Source organism: Malaclemys terrapin, chromosome 2, assembly GCF_027887155.1.
Source record: "Malaclemys terrapin pileata isolate rMalTer1 chromosome 2, rMalTer1.hap1, whole genome shotgun sequence".
In the NCBI taxonomy this organism is placed as follows: domain Eukaryota; kingdom Metazoa; phylum Chordata; order Testudines; family Emydidae; genus Malaclemys; species Malaclemys terrapin.
The window spans coordinates 249,497,548-249,514,083 of NC_071506.1; positions in this window are offsets into that span (position 1 = coordinate 249,497,548).

Genomic DNA, 16,536 nt, shown 5'->3' on the forward strand with positions numbered 1-16,536 from the left:
TTCAACTATAGGCTGAGCAAGTGCCGAATGGTTGTAGAATGTGCATTTGGATGTGTCATAACTATAAAGGGAAGGGTAACAGCTCTCCTGTGTACAGTACTATAAAATCCCTCCTGGCCAGAGACTCCAAAATCCTTTTACCTGTAAAGGGTTAAGAAGCTCAGGTAACCTGGCTGACACCTGACCCAAAGGACCAATAAGGGGACAAGATACTTTCAAATTTTGCGAGGGGGGGAAGGCTTTTGTTTGTGCTCTTTGTTTGGGAAGTTGTTCGCTCTTGGGACTGAGAGGGACCAGACATCAATCCAGGTTCTCCAAATCTTTCTGAACAAGTCTCTCATATTTCAAACTTGTAAGTAAACAGCCAGGCAAGGCGTGTTAGTTTATCTTTGTTTTCTCAACTTGTAAAAGTACCTTTTGCTAGAGTGTTTATCTCTGTTTGCTGTAACTTTGAACCTAAGGCTAGAGGGGGGGTCCTCTGAGCTCTTTAAGTTTGATTACCCTGTAAAGTTATTTTTCCATCCTGATTTTACAGAGATGATTTTTACCTTTTTCTTTAATTAAAAGCCTTCTTTTTAAGAACCTGTTTGATTTTTCCTTGTTTTTAGATCCAAGGGGGTTGGAGCTTGATCCACCAGGAGTTGGTGGGAGGAAGGAGGGGGGATAGTTAATTTCTCCTTTTTTTAAGATCCAAGGGGTTTGGATCTGTATTCACCAGGGCATTGGTGAAGAGTCTCTCAAGGCTATCCAGGGAAGGGAATTAGCTTTGGGAGTGGTGGCAGCGACCAGATCTAAGCTAGTAGTTAAGCTTAGAAGTTTTCATGCAGGCCCTCACATTTGTACCCTAAAGTTCAAAGTGGGGAAGCAGCCTTGACAGGATGTTTAAAAGCGCGCTGGTGCAGTTTACTGATTCAGATAGACCTCAGCGAAGCCAATATTCCAATTGTTATTGCTGCTTGCTGTGTGCTCCACAATATCTGTGAGAGTAAGGGGGAGACAGTTATGGTGGGGTGGAAGGTTGAAGCAAATCGCCTGGCCGCTGATTACGCACAGCCAGATACCAGGGTGGTTAGAAAAGTACAGCAGGGTGCAGTGCGCATCAGAGAAGCTTTGAAAACCAATTTTGTGACTGGCCAGGCTACAGTGTGAAATTTCTGTTTGTTTCTCCTTGATGAACCCTCCCCCGCCAGTTCACTCTACTTCCCTGTAAACTAACCACCCTCCCCTTCGAGCACCACTTGCAGGGAGGAGGGAAGGAAAAGGACACACTGCAGTTTAAAACTTTAACACTTATTGAAGGCCAGCCTTCTGATGCTTGAGCAATCATCTGGGGTGGAGTGGCTGGGTGGCCAGAGGCCCCCCCCCCCACCGCGTTCTTGGGTGTCTGGGTGAAGAGGCTATGGAACTTGGGGAGGAGGGCTATTGGTTACACAGGGGCTGTAGCGGCAGTCTCTGCTCCTGCTGCCTTTCCTGCAGCTCAACCATACGCTGGAGCATATCAGTTTGATGCTCCAGCAGCCGGAGCATCGACTCTTGCCTTCCGTCAGCAAGCTGACGCCACCTATCCTCTTCAGCCTGCGATTCAGCCCGCCACCTCTCCTCTCGTTCATATTGTGTTTTTTTTGCACTCTGACATTGACTGCCTCCATGCATTCTGTTGTGCTCTGTCAGCGTGGGAGGACATCTGGAGCTCCGAGAACATATCATCCCGAGTCCGCTGTTTTCTCCTTCTAATCTTCACTAGCCTCTGTGAAGGAGAAACATTTGCAGCTGGTGGAGGAGAAGGGAGAGGTGGTTAAAAAAAGACACATTTTAGAGAACAATGGGTACACTCTTTCACGTTAAATTTTGCTGTTCACATTACAAAGCACATGTGCTTTCGTTACAAGTTTGCATTTTCCCTCTTATATTGAGGGCCTGCCGGTTTGGTGTGAGAGATCGCTCACGCAGTGCCAGGCAACAGAATTCGGCTTGCAGGCAGCCATGGTAAGCCACAGTCTTTTGGCTTTTTAAACCTTCATAACATGTGGGAATGGTTTCAAACAGCAGCGCCCTCATTTCCCATACCAAGCACCCATTGGGTTGGCCATTTAAAATGGTTTGCAATGTAAAAGGAGGGGCTGCGGTTTCCGGGTTAACATGCAGCACAAACCCAACTACCCCCCCCCACCCAATTTTCTGGGATGATCACATCACCCCTCCCATCCACCACGTGGCTAACAGCGGGTAACATTTCTGTTCAGCCGAGCAGGAACGGGCACCTCTGAATGTCCCCTTAATAGAATCACCCCATTTCAACCAGGTGACCGTGAATGATATCACTCTCCTGAGGATAACAAAGAGAGATAAGGAATGGATGTTGTCTGCATGCCAGCAAACACTGGGATCATACACTGCCATGCTTTGTTATGCAATGATTCCAGACTACGTGCTATTGGCCTGGCGTGGTAAAGTGTCCTACCATGGTGGACAGGATAAGGCAGCGCTCCCCAGAAACCTTTTGCAAAGGCTTTGGGAGTACATGAAGGAGAGCTTTCTGGAGATGTTCCTGGAGGATTTCCGCTCCATCCCCATACACGTTAACAGACTTTTCCAGTAGCTGTACTGGCAGCGATTGCCAGGGCAAATTAATCATTAATCATTAAACACGCTTGTTTTTAAACCATGTGTAATATTTACAAACGTACACTCACCAGAGGTCCCTTGTGTGCCCTCAGGGTCTGGGAGCACGCCTTGGGTGAGTTCAGGGGTTATTGGTTCCAGGTCCAGGGTGATAAACATATCCTGGCTGTTGGGGAAACTGGTTTCTCCGCTTCCTTGCTGTGAGCTATCTTCATTGTCTTCATCATCATCTTCCTCGTACCCCGAACCCGCTTCCCTGTTGCGTAATTCTCCATTGATGGAGTCAAAGCACACGGTTAGGGTAGTGGTGGCTGAATTCCCTAGCATGGCATGCAGCTCTGCGTAGAAGCGGCATGTTTGTGGCTCTGCCCCGGACCTTCCGTTTGCCTCTCTGGCTTTGTGGTAGGCTTGCCTTAGCTCCTTAATTTTCACACGGCATTGCTGTGCATCCCTGTTATGGCCTCTGTCCTTCATGGCCTTTGAGACTTTTTCTAACATTTTGCCATTTCGTTTACTGCTACGGAGTTCAGCTAGCACTGATTCGTCTCCCCATATGGCGAGCAGATCCCGTACCTCCCGTTCGGTCCATGCTGGAGCTCTTTTGCGATCCTGGGACTCCATCATGGTTACTTGTGCTGATGAGTTCTGCGTCATCACCTGTGCTCTCCACGCAGGGCAAACAGGAAATGAAATTCAAAAGTTCACGGGGCTTTTCCTGTCTACCTGGTCAGTGCATCTGAGTTGAGAGTGCTGTCCAGAGCAGTCACAATGAAGCACTGTGGGATAGCTCCCGGAGGCCAATAATGTTGAATTCCGTCTACGCCCAAATCCGACCCGCAAAGGCCGATTTCAGCGCTAATCCCCTCGTTGGAGGTGGAGTAAAGAAACCGGTTTAAAGGGCCATTTAAGTAAAAAAAAAGGGCTTCGTCGTGTGGACGTGTCCAGGCTTAATTCGATTTAACGCTGCTAAATTCGACCTAAACTCGTAGTGTAGACCAGGCCTTAGTATAAGAAGTAAAGCACATTACAAACTTTGGTTATCCTAAAAAGATACATGTTTTGTCCTGAGCAAAGAGAGTTCAACGAATAGGGGAAGAGGGGAAAAAACAATCGCTTACTCTTTGCTGACTTTCTTTATTAAAGAAGGATGGTGGTGTTCGCTTCTAGAAAGCTATTTCCAGAAAATTACAGAAGTCTCTGATGAAAAATATATTCTAGTTGGAACATTACAGTATGTTAAGAGTTTTGGAATATTTCTTCCTTACTTCATCCCACGCTAAAGACCAGCTGGTAGAATATTTGGGAATAAAAAAAGAAAAAGATTGTCACCTGTCTTTGAATGGCTCTCTTTTCATGTTTAATACACTGGAAGCCTCTACGGGATTATCAAATTCTTTCGACGCCAGTGGACAATCATTGCCCTATACTGAACTCTGTTTCTTGCAAAGATCTAGCCAAAATCGTGGGCAAATTCCATTCCATATGCTACTCTTAATTGCCTGTGACCTGGTCCAACCAGCTCCTGAATTGTCCAAAGGCTGCACAGTCTGCAGGACACAATAATATGAAGGGAACTCAGGGTGTGGGGTTGAAGTAGGTGTTGAAGGTGGTCATGGAAACAGCAATCTGGAAGCCATGAGCACAAATAATCACTCGAACAGTTTCTTCTGCTGCACTTTGCCTTCCTCCCTCAATCTGAAGTCATTTTCCATGAGTAAGTCCACCAATCTCTCCTCAAGATGTGTAACCTCTTTGTCTCTTTCCAACCCTTCCTTCATCCTTATCCATTATATACTCCATTTGGACATTCTGGAACTCTGACTGCTGATTCATTTTATTCAGAAGCTCTTCCATCAGCTCATCGGATTCTTTCTCCTTGCCTACAGAAGGTGGGTCTGCTCCTTCAGGATCCTGGTGCTGTGTGTTTTTCCCTGCAAGGGGAGAAGGGCTTTGAAAGGAAAACAAAAGAACACATTATTATCTGACCATGATAACAAAAAATAAATTTTCCACACTATCAAAGGGGCTGCTTTAATTCAAGGTCAAAAGATTATACTTTTAATCAATGGGCTTTATGTTATTCTTGCAAAAAATACCAGTCTCTTTCAGACATCCTTTGGAGCAGCACTGAAAGCCATCACACATCATGGTAAATTTAATACAAAATTCAATTGAAATGATTTATATGCCCTTCATTTTTTTCTGGGTGTGGGGTGGGGGAGAGGGCAGAGGACTTATGAATGGTCTAGTCTCTAGCTATGGTTTTTCAATCCTTTCTGGAAGGGCGAGCTCTACAGAGCACAGACATAGTGTGCTTATATTACCTGTGAGTCCCAAGATATGTCTAATTTACACACCACCAGCCTAGGATGTAGCAAGATGATGTAGGATAAAATAGGAAGTGGCCTAATTCCCATAAATATATTTAAATTTTTAAACAAGTGTTTGTGGATTTTTCCCCACTGTTCATGTAGGTGTAATACTGACATACTAGGCCAAATTCATCCCTAGGATGAATCAACTAATTTCAATAGTTACACCACAGATGAATTAGACCTTATAAGCTTAAACAGAAGATATGCTAAAATTATAATAGCATAGACACTGAAAAAAAGGAAATGGGAAAGCACTTGAGATGCACAAACCCTCTCATTATGTGTGTGCACAGTGCCCAGAACAATATGGCTCCAATCCCCAAACAGGGCATCTAAGTGCTACCATAAAATAAATAATAATCCACTTTGAGTTTAGGTTTAGAAGAATTTTTACCTCATTCAAGACTCAAACCAAACCTTTTTGGCAGTTCAAAAGAAAATGTTAACTTGTCACTCTACTGCCATTATTTTTTCTACCTCTTTGTTCTTTCGACATGTCCTGCCCAAACAGAAATAGCAGAACCAGACAGCTTAAAATAAAGCTTCTTAACAATATTTCCAGTCCAGTTTTTGCAAATTGAGGAGATTCAAATACTTTGGATGAGCCTCAGACAAGCATGCAAAATTCTAGATGCTTTTCTGGAATGAATCTAAAATCCAAACATTGTAAGGTTCTCCCCAACAACACTACAAAGCTCCTAAGCAGAATTTAGAGCTTAATGGCAGAGGAGGTAACAAAATTAATCACAGCATATATGTTGAAACAAAAAAGAAAAGTAGTCCTGGAGAACTGGTACTATTCTTTCATAATTGTTCCTCAGTCGGTGGCAGATATGATCTAAGGAAGAAGTACCCTTATTTTGTCTTCATGATGTTTAATATCCATCTTGAAAAGATCTTCTTCAGTTTCCTACACTTAAGAGATATCATCACAGATAGGAATATCTTTCAAAAAGGTAGCTCTCAACAGTTACATTGATCAAAACAACCTGAAGGGGCTTGAGTGCATTCAAGCTAATGAAAGATCTAATGAAAAGTGATCTTCCACTTGGTCTAAAGAAAGATGTTTATAACATCCTTCTGATGATGAAGTATATAGCCCAAGCAGATGGTGTCTCACTAAGAAAAGTCAAGTAGACATTTGTCACTACCAGGGGAAATGGAAGGAAGGCCATAGTGTGATTTATGTTACCAGATAAGAAAATGTTTCAGCAGCCAAGAAACAGATGTCACTTTAGAAAGTGAGCTACAATTGCAAATATATAAATAATAAATAACTGGAATGAAAACAAAACCATTGCCCCTGCTGGAAGATCAGGCAACAGATTAATATAATCAAGAAAGCATCCAACTGAAAGCTGACGACCGTGAAATATAAGTAGAAAGTGGGACAATAGTATCTATTGTAACTGGTTTTGTGTGTATTATATATGGTGATCTTTTGTGATGTTTTTCTTTCTGTGCACTTATTCTCTTCTGCTGAAAAGTGTGGGTGGGTTTGGTGTGCTAGTTTATTCTATTCAGATGTTATAAGCACCCAAAATTCATAAAAGTCTTCTGGGTGGGATTTGGCTGAAATCTTTACTTTAATTGAAGGCACGGGTCCAAGCATGCTTCTGTAGTTCCCAGGGAACAACATGTTTCCATATAAACTGCGCAATTTAAATTGGTTATTAACAGCAAAGAGGCAGCTTCTGAAATGCTTAGCTCATGAAAAACATGTCAATTTTTAGAGCTGTGTAGGAAATGGTTTTCCCATCCTGCAAAAAAATATTAAGAGATCAAAAAAAATGGAATTCTGACAAAAAGTCAAAATCTCAACAACTTTTGTGAAATGAAAATTCTTTCCCCCCTGCCCCCCAAAAAATTCAGTTTGGGCATCAGTTGAACAGTTCATTTTAATAATTTCAAAATGTTTTTTAATCATTATTATTTATTTATTTATACTAAAATTAGCATAAATAAAAGAACAGGAGTATTTGTGGCACCTTAGAGACAAACAAATTAGGTGCCACAAGTACTCCTGTTCTTTTTGCGGATACAGAGTAACACGGCTGCTATTCTGAAACCTTAAATAAAAAGTCATTCCAAAATAGAAAAACAGAATTTTTCATTTAAAAAATGTCAAAATGGAACCTTTCCACAATTCTGAAACTTTTTTTTCCAAAATAATTTTAAGTTGAAAAATTCATCACAATGGACCCTTTCCTACAAAAAGTTTCGGTTTCAATTAATGGCTATTTTCGTATGAAAACCATTTTGTTGAAAATTTCCCACCCGTCTCTATGTATTTAATATAGCATTACAGGAAATCATAGAATATTAGGGTTGGAAGAGACCTCAGGAGGTCATCTAGTCCAACCCCCTGCTCAAAGCAGGACCAACACCAACTAAATCATCCCAGCCAAGGCTTTATCAAGCCGGGCCTGAAAATTCTCTAACGATGGAGATTCCACCACCTCCCTAGGTAACCCATTCCAGTGCTTCATCACCCGCCTAGTGAAATAGTGTTTCCTAATATCCAACCTAGACCTCCCCTACTGCAACTTGAGACCATTGCTTCTTGTTCTGTCATCTGCCATCACTGAGAACAGCCTAGCTCCATCCTCTTTGGAAGCCCTCTTCAGGTAGTTGAAGGCTGCTATCAAATCCCCCCTCACTCTTCTCTTCTGCAGACTAAATAATCCCAGTTCCCTCAGCCTCTCCTCGTAAATTCAGTGCCCCAGCCCCCTAATCATTTTTGTTTCCCTCCGCTGGACTCTCTCCAATTTGTCCACATTTCTTCTGTAGGGTGGGAACAAAACTGGACGCAATACTCCAGGTGTGGCCTCACCAGTGTCGAATAGAGGGGAATAATCACTTCCCTCGATCTGCTGACAATTCTCCTACTAATACAGCCCAATATGCTGTTGGTCTTCTTGGCAACAAGGGCACACTGCTGATTCATATCCAGCTTCTCGTTCACTGTAATCCCCAGGTCCTTTTCTGCAGAACTGATGCTTAGCCAGCCTGTAGCAGTGCATGGGATTCTTCCTTCCTAAGTGCAGGACTCTGCACTTGTCCTTGTTGAACCTCATCAGATTTCTTTTGGCCCAGTCCTGATCACCAGGGCATAAGTCTGAAGACTGTTGCCAACATGGGCCCTCAGAACATGGGACTGAGATGCAGAAACACCTTGGAACACATCCTCAGCTAGATCTTGTGGGTAAGAACCTCACTTCTTCAGATGCAAGTAATGGAAATCTCCAGAGGCAGGTATAAATCAGTCTGGAGATAACGAGGTTAGTTCAATCAGGGAGGGTGAGGTGCTCTGCTAGCTGTTGAGGTGTGAACAACAAGGGAGGAGAAACTGCTTCTGTAGTTGGCTAGCCATTCACAGTCTTTGTTTAATCCTGATCTGATGGTGTCAAATTTGCAAATGAACTGGAGCTCAGCAGTTTCTCTTTGGAGTCTGGTCCTGAAGTTTTTTTGCTGTAAGATGGCTACCTTTACATCTGCTATTGAGTGGCCAGGGAGGTTGAAGCAAAGGACCCTCTGTTGCTATTTACAGATTCAGACTAACGCGGTTACCCCTCTGATCCTCAGCTAGTATAAACTGTCTTTATCAGGGGCGGCTCTATGTATTTTGTCGCCCCAAGCACGGCAGTCAGGCGGTTTTGGCAGCGCACCTGCAGGAAGTCCGCTGGTCCCGTGCCTTCGGCGTACCTGCCACCAAATTGCCGCCGAAACTGTGGAAACGGCGGACCTCCCGCAGGTATGCCACCGAAGGCAGCCTGACTGCCACCCTCAAGGCGACCGGCAGGCCGCCCCCTGTGGCTTCCCGCCCCAGGCACACGCTTGGTGCGCTGGTGCCTGGAGCTGCCCCTAGTCTTTATAACATTCACTCCAGATTACACCAGCTGAGGATTTGCTCCCTTCATTTGAATTCTGCTCCAATAACAATCCCCCCTGCAGCTGTGAACTATGCACAACTTTTCTATATTTCCTTGTCCCCATGTTGCACATAGGAATACCAGTACTACAAAGGCATGGAAAACTGCAAGTAAAAGCACTAGCACTTGAAGGAACAATCTGACATTGGTAGGGAATGGACTAGATGACCTACCTCTAGGTTTCTTTCAGCTCTAGTTTTTGAGAGCTAGATTCACTCAGAGGACACCCAGTGATGGACAGTCTGCCTAGAAAGCTGTTGTGATGTGACAGTGCAAAGGACCTGCTCAAGTCCCAGCAGATGGCCATTCCCACTGTGTGTGGCCAGGGTGCCTGGTGGATGTGCTGAATCCCCTGCCCTTCATGTGTTTGTTCAAAATGAATCTTAAAAATACAAAAGTTTCTCACTCTATTTTTATGTCTGAACTGAACCACACCTCTGAGTCTTAGGAGGTTTGCCCATTGCTCAGGAGTGGCCAGTGTCTATTTGGGAACAATATTAAGGAATATGAATTGATAATGCAATTGTATAATAACACTGATATAATGCTTTACAAATGTTAACTACTTAACCCTCATGACCCAGGTGTAAGGTAGGTAAAAAATACACACTATATTATTCTGACTCCATAAGAGACAATGGCTGGTGGGTTATAGTATGTATTATAGTGACAGAGCCACTGGCCCTGGCCAGCATCATCTATGACTTATTCCTGCTATGCTTATGAGCCCCTCTTCCATTACAGTGCAAGGGATCCTGGCTAGAGCTGGACTTTCAGACATGTAAAGGGTGTGCATCCACTATATGAACTCCATGAATCCTTGCCTACTCCTCTGTAATGGAAGTGCACCAGTTCCACTGGATCGGGGGCTCTGCAGCCGCTGAGGAGAGGACATGATTTGCCATCTGACAACCTCTCGCAAACTGATTCTTGCACTAAAAAGGAAGTAGAGGCTCAAGAAGTGGAAGACTGACTTTCCAGCAGGACAACATATGCCGAAGCAAAAAAGTCATTTCTTTTCTAGTTCTCATCAGAGATGCCTACTGTATGTGGTTAGGAAAATACATCTGAGAACAGAAAAAAAAGGGAAAAGAATGGATGTGATTAATCGGTTTTAAGAAAAGATAATTAAGGCTAGAAGAGATTTACTAAACCTTAGGATACCAGTCAAAACCAAGTTCATAATTCATCAGAGCTCCAGTCACTCATTACACTGGTCTACAATTTTTGAGACATCGTCTGCTTCAGAGATAAAATGTACTATTTATTATGTATTTTGATGTGCTGAATTCAAATATGACAATTAAAACAACTGATTGGCTACTGTTTCTAAGATATTTAAGTTTTTACATTTTATGTCTATGTATATTGTGGAGATAGTAGAGTTTTAATCATAAATTGTAAACCTAGGTCTTTTCATGTGTTTATGGTTGCTTTACATGATAATATTTCACCTGTCCTGTTTATGTAATACTTTAAAAATCAGCAAAAGGGTTACATAAATAAAATTTATTACGAAACAAAAGGCAAAAAACTATTATGTACATAGTTTAGTCCTATTCAGTGTCTACTCGGCGCTTCTTGGCTTGTCTCTTGTATTCATTAAATGGAGCATCTCTTGTCACTGTCCAGCAATAGTCTGCAAGCATTGATGGGCTCCATTTGCCTTGATAGCATTTCTCCATTGTTGCAGTGTCCTGGTGAAATCGCTCGCCGTGCTCGTCGCTCACTGCTCCGCAGTTCGGTGGAAAAAAATCTAGATGAGAGTGCAAAAAATGTATCTTTAGTGACATGTTGCAACCAAGGCTTTTGTATGCTTTGAGGAGGTTTTCCACCAACAACCTGTAGTTGTCTGCCTTGTTGTTTCCGAGAAAATTTATTGCCACTAACTGGAAGGCTTTCCATGCCGTCTTTTCCTTGCCACGCAGTGCATGGTCAAATGCATCATCTCGAAGAAGTTCACGAATCTGAGGACCAACAAAGACACCTTCCTTTATCTTAGCTTCACTTAACCTTGGAAATTTTCCACGGAGGTACTTGAAAGCTGCTTGTGTTTTGTCAATGGCCTTGACAAAGTTCTTCATCAGACCCAGCTTCATGTGTAAGGGTGGTAACAAAATCTTCCTTGGTTCAACAAGTGGTGGATGCTGAACACTTTTCCTCCCAGGCTCCAATGACTGTTGGAGTGGCCAATCTTTCTTGATGTAGTGGGAATCTCTTGCAGAACTATCCCATTCGCAGAGAAAACAGCAGTACTTTGTGTAGCCAGTCTGCAGACCAAGCAAGAGAGCAACAACCTTCAAATCGCCACAAAGCTGCCACTGATGTTGGTCATAGTTTATGCACCTCAAAAGTTGTTTCATGTTGTCATAGGTTTCCTTCATATGGACTGCATGACCTACTGGAATTGATGTCAAAACATTGCCATTATGCAGTAAAACAACTTTAAGACTCGTCTTCGATGAATCAATGAACAGTCTCCTCTCATCTGGATCGTGAATGATGTTGAGGGCTGCCATCACACCATCGATGTTCTTGCAGGCTACAAGATCACCTTCCATGAAGAAGAAGAATGGGACAAGATCCTTTTGACGGTCACGGAACATGGAAACCCTAACATCACCTGCCAGGAGATTCCACTGCTGTAGTCTGGAGCCCAACAGCTCTGCCTTACTCTTGGGTAGTTCCAAATCCCCGACAAGGTCATTCAGTTCACCTTGTGTTATGTGGTGTGGTTCAGAGGAGGAGGATGGGAGAAAATGTGGGTCCTGTGACATTGATGGTTCAGGACCAGAAGTTTCATCCTCTTCCTCTTCCTCGTCTGACTCAAGTGAGAATGATTCTGGTGCATCAGGAACCGTCAGTCCTCCGTGGGGTACTGGGCGTATAGCTGATGGAATGTTTGGATAATGCACAGTCCACTTTTTCTTCTTTGACACACCTTTCCCAATTGGACGCACCATGCAGAAGTAACAATTGCTGGTATGATCTGTTGGCTCTCTCCAAATCATTGGCACTGCAAAAGGCATAGATTTCCTTTTCCTGTTCAACCACTGGCGAAGATTTGTTGCAGCATATGTGTGGGGCCCAACTCTTTAATTATTTAATAATTATGATTCTGTTATTTTATTACCCCACCCTTTGGGGGGATTGATTCTGTCTTTCAGTTAATTTCAACTCATGTATCTTCTCTGCTACAAATAACTATCACTTTGTGGTTCAATAGTAATGTTTCTATAATTCCAATTCTATGAATACCTATACATTTAGATTTTTCTAAATATTTTTCTAAAGTGTCATTATGGATTTTTATGATGATATGAGAGTGCTGCCTACAGAATTCAAATGCAGAAGATCTGAACTTTTGCCCAAAATACAGAATGCATCTGTGACAGGAAGTAGGATTTTAGCCTTCTACTTGATTGTGATCTAATCATTCCTTTCACTTTCCATATCTGTGCTCATATGTAATCAAATTCCTTTACCCTTCAAAAAAGAGGTGATTGAGCATGGGACTGAGAACCAGGAGATCTGAGTTCCATTCCTCACATTGCCACTGACTCAATGTGTTGACTTGGGAAAATCACTAAACTTCTTTCATTTGGAGATCTGTAAAATGGAGATAATCCAAACTTTTGTGAAGCAATTTGAGATCTGTGGCTGGAAAGGGTCGCTTACTTGTAAATGTTAAGTATTATTTTTTATAACTGGTTCAGGTCAGGAATTTTTACTAGAATTGAAAGGATATGGATACAATAATGCTCTTTTCCATATAAAAATGTTATTTAGGGCTCAATATTTTAACAATAGGTCTCTTTCCAAATGGTCTGGTGGCAAGCAAACAGAGATAATTCAATCAGCTCCATTTGAAGCAGTCCTTTAATGAGCAATGGTCTACACCAAGATGATTGCATCAGTCCCTGTGCTGAATGTATTCTAAACATATTCTACCCTTTGCATATAAATTTACAAAGCAGATGCAAATACATTTAAATCTTCAAAATATAACTTACATTTCTCAGATTGACAAAGGATTAGCAAAAAGCAACAAAGGATAATGAAAATAGTTTGTAGGGCTTCTTTGTTAAAAACAGATTAGAAATGGGCCTAAATCAACACCATCAATCTGAACACCATTGAACTTTATCAATGTTTAGAGTCTGAACATGGATTTGGACTGATTTGCCCCCACCTGCCCCATACACATCCGCAGAAGCCACTGCATCCCAGTGGTATTAACCCTCCGAAGAGGGTAAGCAGTGTTTGATGTGGGTAGGGGTGGTGGCATTGGAATGGGTCACCATTAAATTATGGTTGGAGCTCTATCAATACAAGCTATGTAAGTAGTGGCTGCTTAGGAGATGCGCTAAATCAGTACATGCTCAGTCTCCTCGCTGTGCAATGCTGCCCACTTCCAGCACTGACTTGGATAGCTGCAGGCTGGCCTAAGCACACACGGATTATTCTGCTGCTAACAATGCAAGACTACAGGGAGCCTCCATCTCTGTCAATGTGCCCGTCTTGTCAGTGCCACTGGCTCTTTGCAGCCAGATGGGCTCATTTCCTGTCATTTCCCATCCTGCATGTTTTACTATTGTAAATAGAAAATAAATTACAGTGATGTTAGAGCTCCTTCAGTGACTGACAGTCAGATCTAGTTGTGAGCCTGTTCCTGCCCAGGAGCTCCCAGTTGGGCAGGGAGATGACAAGACACTCTAGGCTGCCTCTCTACAGTTAGGGCTGTTCTAGGTGTCATAGTTGGAGGCCTCCATACGCTCTGTGCTGACTCATCCAGGAAGACTTTAACCACAGAGATGGAGCCTAGAGTATAATTCCTTGAACCCCCTGTGCCCTGTGGCTGGCATGACACTGGGCAGTACTCTGGCAATCTCTCCCTGGCCACAGGGGCCTTGTCTGTCAGCCAGGAAGCAGCAACCAAAAGTCTGGGCCTGAACCCCTTTAACCTAACAACAGCGCCCCCTCAGCCAGGGAGCAGCAGCCAGACTCTCTCCGCCCACAGCAGTGGAGCAAAGGACAAGGAGCAGCCAGAGCTAGGCACCCAGCTAAGGACCAGCAGCCAAGACAGAACATCACCTGCTGATGCCTGGCAGGTCCCCCATCCAACTCAGGGCAAGCAGCAATCAGTACAACCTGGCCACAGACCTCCATCCAGTCCAGGAAAAGATACAACTAGGAGCAGAGACTCAAGCAGTTGCCAAAGATACCTTGACTTCAATGCAGGTTGATACTGGCACCAAAAAGAAGACTAGCAATTCCTCTGCTCCTAAAGCTCATTCCAAGCTGCAGTCTTTTCAGATATTAGTTATGGTAATCAGGATGCTTGCCATAATTCATGTAAATAAGATGATGCTGTGATAAATGAAGAGGGGAGGAGCTCCCTTTTATGGACACCCAGCCAGCCAGTTAGCTACAAAATCCCTGTTAGTAGCTGTTCTCTACTTGCTTTACCTGTAAAGGGTTAAACAAATCCCATAGGTAAAAGAAAAGGAGTGGGCACCTGACCAAAAGAGCCAATAGGAAGGCTAGAACTTTTTAAAATTGGGAAAAAGTTTTCCCTTTGTCTGTCTGTTGTTCTCCAGAGAGAGAAGACACAGAGTAGTAATGCTGTAAGAAGTTTTAACCCAGGTATGAAAAATCATCAAATCATACTTAGGAATTACTTATCTGAAACCCCAGATATGTAAGTAGATCAGGGAATGTCTAGGAAGATGTGATTAGGTTGATCTCCTTTATTTCTGTATAGCTTGTGGACTCCTCTGTGCTAACCCCCAAATGCTGTTGGTTTTGCTTGTAACCATTAAGCTGGACCTCAAGAAAACCATTCTTGATGCTTAATTATTATATTTGCTCCTTTTAAATCTAGCAATAGCCTAAGTTCCAGATGTATTTTCTTTCTTTTTATTTTTAATAAAATTTACCTTTTTAAAAAACGGGATTGGGGTTTTTGTGTCCTAAGAGGTTTGTGCATATGTTGTTTAATTAGCTAGTTGCAATGGCTGATTTCATAGAATCTCACTGTTGGAAGAGACCTCAGGAGGTCATCTAGTCCAACCCCCTGCTCAAAGCAGGACCAATCCCCAGACAGATTTTTACCCCAGTTCCCTAAATGGCCCCCCTCCACTCTGCTGTCTGACAACTTCATTAGGGAGTTGGTCATGGATTGAAATTCCCAGAATTCTTCTTTCCATCGCCTTCTCCATGACAGACAGTTGCTGCTCCTCTGTCTTCGTCAGTGCCCATGTTTCGTTGGTGTACAACATTGCTGGCAGTACTGTTGAATTGAAGAGGCTGGCACATGTTGCCTTGTTGATTTTTCCTTGGAGGACATCCTTGATAGAATTGAATGCGCACCAACCTGCTTTCTTTCTTCATGAGTTCACCTTCCTGATCGTGGTGCATGTAAATTTCTTGGCCCAAATAGACATATTCCTCAACTTCTTCTATTTGTTCTCCCTTGATTGTTATTTGGGCTTTTGGCAAAATATCAGACCATATAAATTTCATTTTGGAGCAGTTAATTTTCAGTGTGACTTGGCTGCTTTTTGTGTTGAGTTCTCGCAGCATTTTCTGTAGTTTGATAGTATCGTCAGCAATCAACACAATATCGTCAGGGAATTTGAGATGGTTTAACTGCTCTCTGTTGATGTTGATTCCACCCTTCCAATTCATCCACCCCATTACCATTTTGAGGCAGGCTGTGAAGAGTTTAGGAAACCGTATCTCCTTGTTTCACACCTTTCTTAACTGGGATGCGAAGGGGGGTATCAAATAAAGTTACATCTGTAGTGCAGTCAGAATTTGCTTCCTTTAGTAGTTTGATATCATTTGTGTCAATACCCTGCTCTGCAAGAGCTTCTCTACGCTGTCAAACGCTTTTTCATAGTCGACAAAGGCAATCCATAAAGGGAATTTCTATTTCCTTGAGCATTCCAATGGCTGGTTTATAGTGAAAATATGGTCCATTGTGCTGAAATTCCTTCGAAAGCCTGCCTGCTCTCTCAGCTGCTGCTTGTCCAGACTCAGAGAGAGTCGGTTTGTTATTATTTTGGTAAACAGCTTGTAGACATGTGAAAGTAGGCATATTGGACGATAGTTCTTTAGATCTTCATGATCACCCTTCTTGTACAGCAGAATGGTGTTGGACTCCTTCCAGCTAGATGGTATCTTCTGCATTTCCAAGTAATGGCTAAACCTTTGGTTTGAGCAAGGGTTTCCCAGAGGTCTTGGCCTCCAGGTCTTATCATTTCGATTGTCAGCCTATCTTTACCTGGGGCTTTTCCTTCCTTCATTTGGTGAACTGCGTGTTGAACTTCGCTGACAAGGACTGGGAGTACTTAAGGTGTCACAGAGGGAGCTCAAACTCCCATTTCATCCCACATTCCTTGTTCTCTGGAAGTAAAATCTTTATAGTAGCTGCATTTAGGTCCAACTGGTCCACTTCCTGTCTCCTAGGATCTGAATTTATGCCTTCCCCACCTTCTTGATGTCTGGGAAATATACAACTGTTCATAGAAAAAAGAGACAATATTTTGGTTCACTACTATGACCAGACTATCCATATATTCAGGTGTACATACAGCTCCCTT